At 39.9% G+C, this 9,015-nt stretch overlaps 1 long non-coding RNA gene across 1 annotated transcript; it reads left to right on the top strand.

Moving 5' to 3' along the window:
* The first annotated feature begins 1,929 nt into the window (after window positions 1-1,929).
* LOC126510767 (uncharacterized) lies at window positions 1,930-4,124 on the top strand. The gene is made up of 2 exons (XR_007594487.1): window positions 1,930-2,782; window positions 2,871-4,124. It is a non-coding gene; the product is annotated as an uncharacterized lncRNA (long non-coding RNA).
* Window positions 4,125-9,015: the final 4,891 nt, after the last annotated feature.

Raw genomic sequence — 9,015 nt, 5'->3', positions numbered from 1 at the left:
ATTTCTCAAAGGAGTAAAGATAGGTTTGTTTTTTTTTTTTTTTGTAAGTTTTCTAGTTTTCTTTTCACTTCATAGGTGATGTTATGGATTTTGTTTTTGATGAGCAGACCTGGAATTCAGTCACAATCCTCCTACCTAGGCCCCCAAGTGCTGGGATTCTAGACAGAACCTCCTCATCTGGCATTCATTTTCTCTTAATAGAAGTTATATTATCCTATCTAAACTCATTAGTTTGAAACTTATCTTCACACAAACATATTTCAATGAAATTAAAATTAGAAAGTCTGCATAAATCCAAATCAGTGCCTACAGAGGCAATATACTGTATTTTGAAATCATATTTATTTAGTTATAGCTACCAGTGGGCATTCAGCAGTATCTCTGTCTGACCACTGCAAACTATATTATAAGAAGCATTTTTTTTAAAGACAGGATTTCTCTATGTAGTCCTGGCTGTCTTAGAGTTCACGATGTAGACCAGGTTGACCTCAGATTCATAGAGATCTGCCTGCCTCTGCCTTCCAAGAGCTGGTATTAAAGGTGTGTGCCACCTTGTCTGGCTATGGAAAGCATTTTGATCCTAGAATCTTGCATCCTTACATAGCTCCACTCTGTAGGGCACATTGCCCAACACCTCTGCAGCAGCTATTTCATGGTCTTCAGGAATAAAGTGCAAACCTATTGATAAATGCATTTAGGTTTGTCATTCACACCACTAAGTCTTTGTCTTATCTATTCTTCTGTCTTCTTAGTTTGTACAGTTAACAAGTCTCTACAGATTTAATATCCAAATGTGTTGCTTCATTTTAGCACAATCAGCTTTTACATGTGAATTATATTAAAATGGTTTATTATTGACCTTATCATACAACTTAAATTTAAATTATATTCATCTGTTTTCCTCAATATATTCAATAAAGCATGCATTCCTATTGTATGAGGCTGCTTGTTCGTTCCCAGCTGCCCAGACCACGAAATAATCACACAGAAGCTCTATTATTTAAATCACTGCTTAACCTGTTATCTCTAGCTTCTTATGGATAGTTCTTACATCTAGTTTAACCCATTTCTATTAATCTGTATATCGCCACATGGTTGTGGCTTATGGGTAAGGTTCTGGCTCATCTGTTTCCAGCAGTGGCTACATGGCTTTGCTCTACTCTGCTTTCTTTCTCTCAGCATTCAGTTTAGTTTTCCCTGCCTACCTCTGTTCTGCCCTGCTAAATATCCAAAGCAGTTTATTTATTTATTAATCAATGATAATCACAGCATATAGAGGGGAATTCTACATCACATTCTTATTACCAATGTTGATAGGGTAGTTAATAGATAGCCAGGGCTGAAAAACTCTAAGTAGCTTCTTTGGCTAAATCCATTAAATTGAGTCTTTTTATATGTGTCTTTTATATTTTTTATCTAAGCATATCCATTTATTTATTAATATTCTGTATGTACATGAACTAGTTCATACATACATAGTTTATATTTTTCAGAAACTAAATTTTTTACTTGGGAAAAGGATAGTCCACAGATGGCTTCTGCCAGCAAAGAGCTTAAAGATGATGAACAGAGAAATATGTAAGTAAGTGAACATTGAAGTATAAAATTACAACTGAGATACAAATTGTCTTTTATTCTCAATGTCCCACACAGCACCTGAATGGTTTTATGAAAGCTTGATGGGTTTGCTTACTTGATTTTTTATCTTTGCATATGTGTGCACTCCTTCCTTTTCTCTCTTTCTTTCTTTCTTTTTTGATGTAGCTATTCAGTCATTGTATAAGTACTCTGTGCTGTTCCTTTCAGAGACAAGGCCGCACATGCACAGAAGGATCATTGGACTACAATTCCCAGAAGTGGTAGAGGACACTACAAATCCCAGTTCGACAGAAAGCCACGCATGTGCAGGACATTTTCCCAGACGCACCTGGAACCCCCTTAAAAAACGGGGAATGCCATAACTCGCAAGGGCCTCGCCTAGTCCTTCCGACTCAGCTTCACCCCATTTCTCCTGCAGCAGATTGCACAGGCAGCTGGAAGCTTCTCCTCATTTCCCCCGCCGCAGGTCACACAGGAGCCGGAAGCTTTTTCGGACTCCTCCCTATCCCCCTCCCGCCCTACGCCTCCCCGTCGATCTTCCCAAGCCCCTCTTGGCTCCCCTCCCACCCACCGCCTTGCACCTTCTTTCACCCCTCTGCTCACGCACTCGCGTGCCACTGTGGAGTCTCGTGTGGGACACCCCAAATCCCGCTGTCGCTAATCACCATTCCCCCATTGTTATTCAGTTAAAACACCCACACCTGAAGATATAAGGTTCCTAAAAGCTACCATGGCCTCTTGTCAGATCTGCCAAAAGATAATGGCCCAGAGTTTACTTCCCAGATTTCTCAAAATCCATCTAGGGCACTTGGAATACCCTAGAATTTCCACATACTGTACCACCCTCAGTCTTCAGGTAAGGTAGAACAGACTAACCGCTCTTTAAAGGAAGCCCTCATTAAAATGTCACAGGAACTCCACCTCGACTGGGTAAGCTTCTGCCTCTGGCTCTTCTCAGGCTTCAGGCTCTCCCAAAGGGCCCCCTTTTCATTTCACCTTTCGAACTCATGTAGGGGTGGCCGTTTTTAACCCCCGCCTCTCATGGGGAACCTCTCCCCTTCCTGATCACCTGCTCACTCCCCTCCTTTTCTACCTACGCTCGCTACTGTGGGACTTCACAGATCACTCACTACCTCAACCATGTGCTAACACATGTCCACCGCCAGTTAAAATAGGAGATAAGGTATTATTCTCACCTCCAGGCCAACGTCCCTCACCCCCATCCCCTAAATGGCAGGGTCCCCTCAGAGTAATTCTTCTAACTCCCACAGCTGCCGCGCTTGAAGGAATTTCTCGCTGGATTCACCTGTCACATCTTAAACCATTCATCTCCAAGGCTCAAGATAATCCTCCATACACGGTAACTCAGACAGGACCTTGTTCTCTTAAGTTCCAAAGGACACCAGGTTCAGCCCCCTCTACTCCAGTCTAAGGGAAATAGTGGTCCCATCCTTCACTTAATCCTCCTGTGTTAACACACCCTCCCTTCTTTAAATTCCTAAATAACCATCCAGCTTTCATTACAGAAATCATCATCGGAAACGGAGACAAAGGTTCAGGTGGTAAGCAAATTCTTAACAAAGTTCCTTGGCATAACAGGTTCATCACTGTCTGCAGCAGTGACCCCTAAAATGTTAAGGAATATATGGTTAAAATCTATTTCTTTTAAGACATTTTCTTTAAGCTCCAAGATGCCAGCTCAATCCACCTGAACAAAGCAGACACAAACAGATCATTAACGGAATAAGTACCATTTATTTTTTTTTTATCATTCTTAACCCCAGACCTCCTAAAGCCCCCACCCCAAATCTCCCCTTTAATTTCCCAAATCTCCTCTCCCCTTAAATTTTTTTTCTCTACTAATGCGACTTTTGTTTCCAGCATCTTAACGATGACCCAGTTCCTCAAGAGCCAGACAGATGCGATTTCTTCAATCAGCCACCTCAAAACACAAGCGGACAGGACATAATCAACAAAACATCATCAGAACGATTGGACACTCCCCGTATCCCTTGACGCCCAAAGCGAGCAGGAAGCAGTCATGAGAGACTGGGCTATGCCTCCATTCCCTACCCGTTAAGACCCTCAACCCCCCCCCCATTTTTTTTTAAATAAAACCAAAAGGGTAAAATGCTGTTCCTTTCAGAGACAAGGCCTCACATGCGCAGAAGGATCATTGGACTACAATTCCCAGAAGCGGTAGAGGACACTACAAATCCCAGTTCGACGGAAAGCCATGCATGCGCAGGACATTTTCCCAGATGCACCTGGATCCACCTTAAAAACGGGGAACGCCATAGCTCACCCCTTTTTCTCCTTTCGTCTCTTCACCCCTGTCCCTCACCTGTCGTCACCCCCCCATTGAAGTTCACCCACGTGGGACCGCCATGAATCTCGTGTTTTCTCTCCAACCCCATAGAAAGAACAACACTCTGAAACTGATACTAATTTAGATTTATGGTTTCAGCAGATGGCCGAAAGGAAAAATGAAAAGTAAATTTAAAAAAATCTATGTTCAAAAAAAATTAAAATAAATAAAGATAAATTGTTAAAGAATAAAAAAAAAAAGAATTGGGAGCTGGGATCCACATACGCGAGAACATGAGCCTGGGTCACACACTTAATGTGATCCAGCTTTACCCATTGTCCTGAGAGTTACATAATTTCATTTTCTTTAAGGAGGAATAAAATTCCATTCTGTATATGTAAAAAAAAAAATCTATGTGCTTGATGATTTACATCTATGTTTAAGCTACCACACTGAAGGTATTTTATCAGCACAATGTTTAGTCACAGATAAGCTATGTGTCAGCAGCTGCAACCTCAATGGCTTTGTTATTAATGACTTCTGACATTTAAGAACATTTGGAATTTGTCTCATTTCAGCATTCTTTTGTTGTAATAAAACATGATGATGAAAAGAAACGGGGAGGAAAGGGTTTATCTCACATAGCAACTCTCAGAGCACATTCAGTTCTTGAGGGTAGACAGGGAGAAACTCAAGGCAGGAACAGAAGCAAAGGTCGTGGAGTAATTCTGTCTACTGGCTTGGTCCTCCTAGTTTGCTCAAATTGCTTCTTATACAACCCAAGACCACCTGCCCAAGTACAGCAACCCTCATGGTGGTCTGGGTCCTCCCACATTGTTTGCTAATCATGACAATGCCCCAAAACTTTGCACACTGGCAATCAGGCAAAATGAGGTAGGCTCTTCCTCAACTGGAGTTCTTCTCAAATAACCCTAGTTTATGTCAAGTCGACACAAAAAACAAAAACAACAAACAAACAAACGAAAGCACAACCACTCCTCCCCAAAACCAACCAGGACAGAATGTCAAACTGATATTTCTCTCAAACCTGAATTCCTGCAGGACCATTCATTTAGGGCAGCTTTATTTTTCTTTCAACTTCAGTGATGTCTTTATTTTTATACCGTCGTTTTTTTCCCATTTGTAGTAGTTGTGTGGCTGCATCCTCCTAAGGCAATCCTTAGCACATGAGGCAATATAATCTGCTGCTCCAAATTAGTTGTTTTTCCCAGAGTTAAGACAAGCTGTTGATTGTGTTCATGTTGTTTATTACAGTGACAGAAATCAAACCAGAACGATGGGCAGCTTAGAAAGATAATTCTAGCAATGTTTCCATTTGCTATATTTTATTGTTGGCTTATCTAATAACATAAAGGCAGTCTTAGGAAAACTACCTTTGAGGTATTTAATTGACCCTGCAGAACGACACTGCTCTACGTTTCCTCTTACGAACCCAGTGGACAGTGATATCCCCCTCTGTTAGTAAAATGTTTCTTTCATTTTTTTTTTTGTAGAGGCAAATGCAGTGGTCAGAGATGGAGGCTTTGAAGCAAGCACACGTGGGTCTGAATCTCACAGCACTACCTGTACCCTGAGCACGATCCTCTTTGAGAGGAAGGGGAAGTATTTATTACCATAGAGGATTACAGAGGATTAAATTATATTCACCATACATTGAATCTTCAGAAGTCCCTAACATAAAAGTTCATGATTCACAGGGTATATATTTTATGTAAGTTCTGTGCCTTTTTAAAATTCTATTAATAAATTCTGAATTCTTGAAAAACAAAAGTGCTCTGATGGTGTCAGTGGACACAAAATCTACTTATTTTTCTACTTTTATATTTCTTTAACCATAATTTTGTCTTCTATATGTTATATTATATATACAGTAGCGCATAATTGTTCTTTTCAAATATTTTAAACTGAATTTTAAAATGTAACAATAGGGCTATGGACATGGTTCAGTGATTAAAGCACTCACCATGAAAGCCTGAGGACGACAGTTAAAAAATCCCCAGAAACTGACTTACCTGCTGGGTGACAAGGGCAGCCTGCATATAATTCTAACCCCAGAAGGTGGATAGAGGATTCCCGGAGCAATCTGCCTAGTGAGACTAACCATATCAACAATTCTGGGTTGGATTGAAATAAAGAATATGGTGGAAGAACAACGAAGAGCATGTTCTTAGTCTTCACCTGTCATTCAAGTTCATTTACTGCCCACCTTCCCTCACAGTGCTAATCTCACTCTCAGCAGCTTCCAGCACCATGACTGTCTCAAGGGTATCCTTGGGTTACACCAAAGAGACGACCCCTGACATTCTCGCCAATTGGCAATACTCAGGTAGTATGACTTCTGAACTAACCATCATGTGAAAGAGATAGTTTTCCCCCCAAGGAACCAAACAAACTCTCCCATCTCAGAAACTGAGTACATATGAACCTCAAACAATGTCCCCAGCTTTGCAACGGAGTGGGATGGAATAGTCTTGTCATAAAGTGAATCCATTTCTACAGCACTGCCATTTTTACATCGTAAGCTTTTGACCATGAAAACCAGTCTTTGAAAAACAAAGCTGTTATAAAAACTAAGAAAAAGTCCTTTGACTAGTTTCTAGTCATTCATTACTTTGCAGCCCAGATATCCATTGAAACCTCAATGCAGACAGCTATCATTAGCAGCACTAATTAGATGTGCTGAGATATATTTAGAAGCAGGAGAAAGAAGCAGGAATAATCATGAAGCTGAAAGGCAGATGTATTGGAGAATTCTGGGTATAATTAGAGGCAAAAGGTGTATATATAACCCAAAAATACAGTGTGCATTTCAATATGTCTTTGAGACACAAAGAGCCCAGTGACTGGTTAGAGTGAAGTTGTAATGGAACTACTGCTTTGGTTTTGTTGTTGTTGTTGTTTTTACCTTTTTAGTGTTGCTTAATTCAGTGTATTCTTCACTTACTATAGCAAAATTTAATATGTCATGTCAAGTTTATATCTTCATGAATTAAATATTGTTAAATAGCCCCCCCAACACACCAGGTCCATTCTTGAGAGTAGATAAACCCTATCTCTCCCATCAAATTTTTTCATCATAATATACCAACATTTTTTAATCAAAGATCGGGATATTCTAGGTGTTTTATATTTCTTGAAAATGACAGCCATTTATTTTCTGTGGGTTCACAAATGAAACAAATTGTTCTGAATTTCACATGTCCTCCTCCAACCTTTTCATTCATTTTTTTCCCTCCAAGTCATGTTAAAATACCATCCCTGATCCAACAAGGCTCCAGGAACATCATGGAAGTGGAGACAGAAAGAACAAAAGAGATGGAGAAAGAGCAAGAATTATATGAAATCTTGTCTTCTAGACATGAAATAGCCATTGTACTTATGAGTTCACAGCTGCTGTGGTTGCCTGCACAAGAAAAAATCAGCCAAAATTCCAGCACAGATAGGAGATGGGAGGCAGTGCCCAGATGCCCTTTCTCTGCCTCTGGTTCTCAGCCTTCCTAATGCTGTGAACTTTCAATCCATTTCATGGTGTGATGACCCCTGACCATAAAATTATCATTACTTCTTCATAATTGTAATTTTTCTACCATTGTGAATTGTAATGTAAATATATGATATAAAGGATATCTGATATGCAAATCCCAAAAGTGGTTGTGACCCACAGGTAGAAAACCACTGTCTAGCTGACAAGCTATTAGCAGTTGATGGCAACTGAGGGAGGGAAAGTACTTTCTATTTAGGGAAGTGTCCACTGATTAGGCTGCTCAAATTCCAGTGGACGACCCCACACCCATGTACCTATGAGCAACACTAATTGGAGACAGATAAAGTGGCATATATTTAAAAGAAGAGAAGGAGGAAAAGAGGAGCAAGAGGTGGAGAACGTGAAATTAGGGAGTGTTTAGGGGAAGCTGGAAATATTGGGGGATATATATATATATATATATATATCCATCATACATTGTACATATGTGTGAAATTCTCAAAGAATAAAATTTTAAAAATATTGCTTACCAAAGTCCTTTCTTGAACTCCCATGTCCAAGGTATGTGTCTAGTACTTGGGAACTTACATTAATTTGGGTTTTTTTTGTTCTATTTTTAAATATATATACAGTTTGTCATTGCCATCTACTTGTTTATCTCTACCTCATATTACAAACTTCTTTAGAAGAAAAATACTAAGAAAGGTTAGCAAGATTAGCATATGGGCTGGGAATTCTCAGGCTCTTCGCTTCTTATTCAGGAACAAAATAAAAGGCCACAAAAATTGCTAAGTAGTGAAAAAGCTTTATTTAAAACAAAGCAAAGGAACAGAGCAAATCAGAATTTATTGCAAGTGAGCAACAGGCCACTTGCCGGAAGGTATTCAAGGGCCCTGGTTATTGCTTGAAACTTGTACAATTTTGTCAGACTTTCTTTGGACCGACAGCTCCCCAATAAAGACATGGAGGTTGATTATCAATTGTGAAAGTTTGGCCTTTACTTTAGGCTTGTTCCCAACCAGTTCTTATAAGTTTAACCTATTTCTATTCATCTGTGCTCCTCTATGTGATTCTTTACCTCTCCTCCATTCTGTATGTGCAATTCCCTGTGTCTCAGTGGAGTCTCCAATGTGCACCTAGTTTCCAACCCCTGAGTTCCTCTCTCTCCCCAGAAGTCCTGAATATTCTCTCCTGCTTAGCTATTGGCCACTCAGCTGGCCATTAAACCAGTTTAAAGTCACCTTAGGCAGAGACACAGCTTCACAGTGTACAAAAGATTATCCCACAATAGGGGCTTCTTTTTATGGGGTTCAACAGAAGGAATTTGGTTACAAGTGGTGTAATCTGAGTGCTTCTCTATTTTGATTGGCAGGTTGGGGTTAGGTAAGACTTCTTAACTGTGGATGTCCATCCCACCATGCATCTAAGTTTAATCATATTCATGTCCAACTATGTACAGGCATAAGATGATAAATAGATAAAAAAGATGATAAATTTGTCCTCACACAAATTCACTTGGAAATATAGTTTTGCCTTATTGTGTATGCATTCAAAGCCAGTGTAGGCTGGATTGACCTACTGGATTGACCTATTGACTATAGTC

Source organism: Alexandromys fortis, unplaced genomic scaffold, assembly GCF_014885135.2.
Source record: "Alexandromys fortis isolate MF-2015 unplaced genomic scaffold, M_Fortis_MF-2015_v1.1 scaffold_64, whole genome shotgun sequence".
Taxonomy (NCBI): domain Eukaryota; kingdom Metazoa; phylum Chordata; class Mammalia; order Rodentia; family Cricetidae; genus Alexandromys; species Alexandromys fortis.
This window is presented reverse-complemented; position numbering and strand designations above follow the sequence as displayed.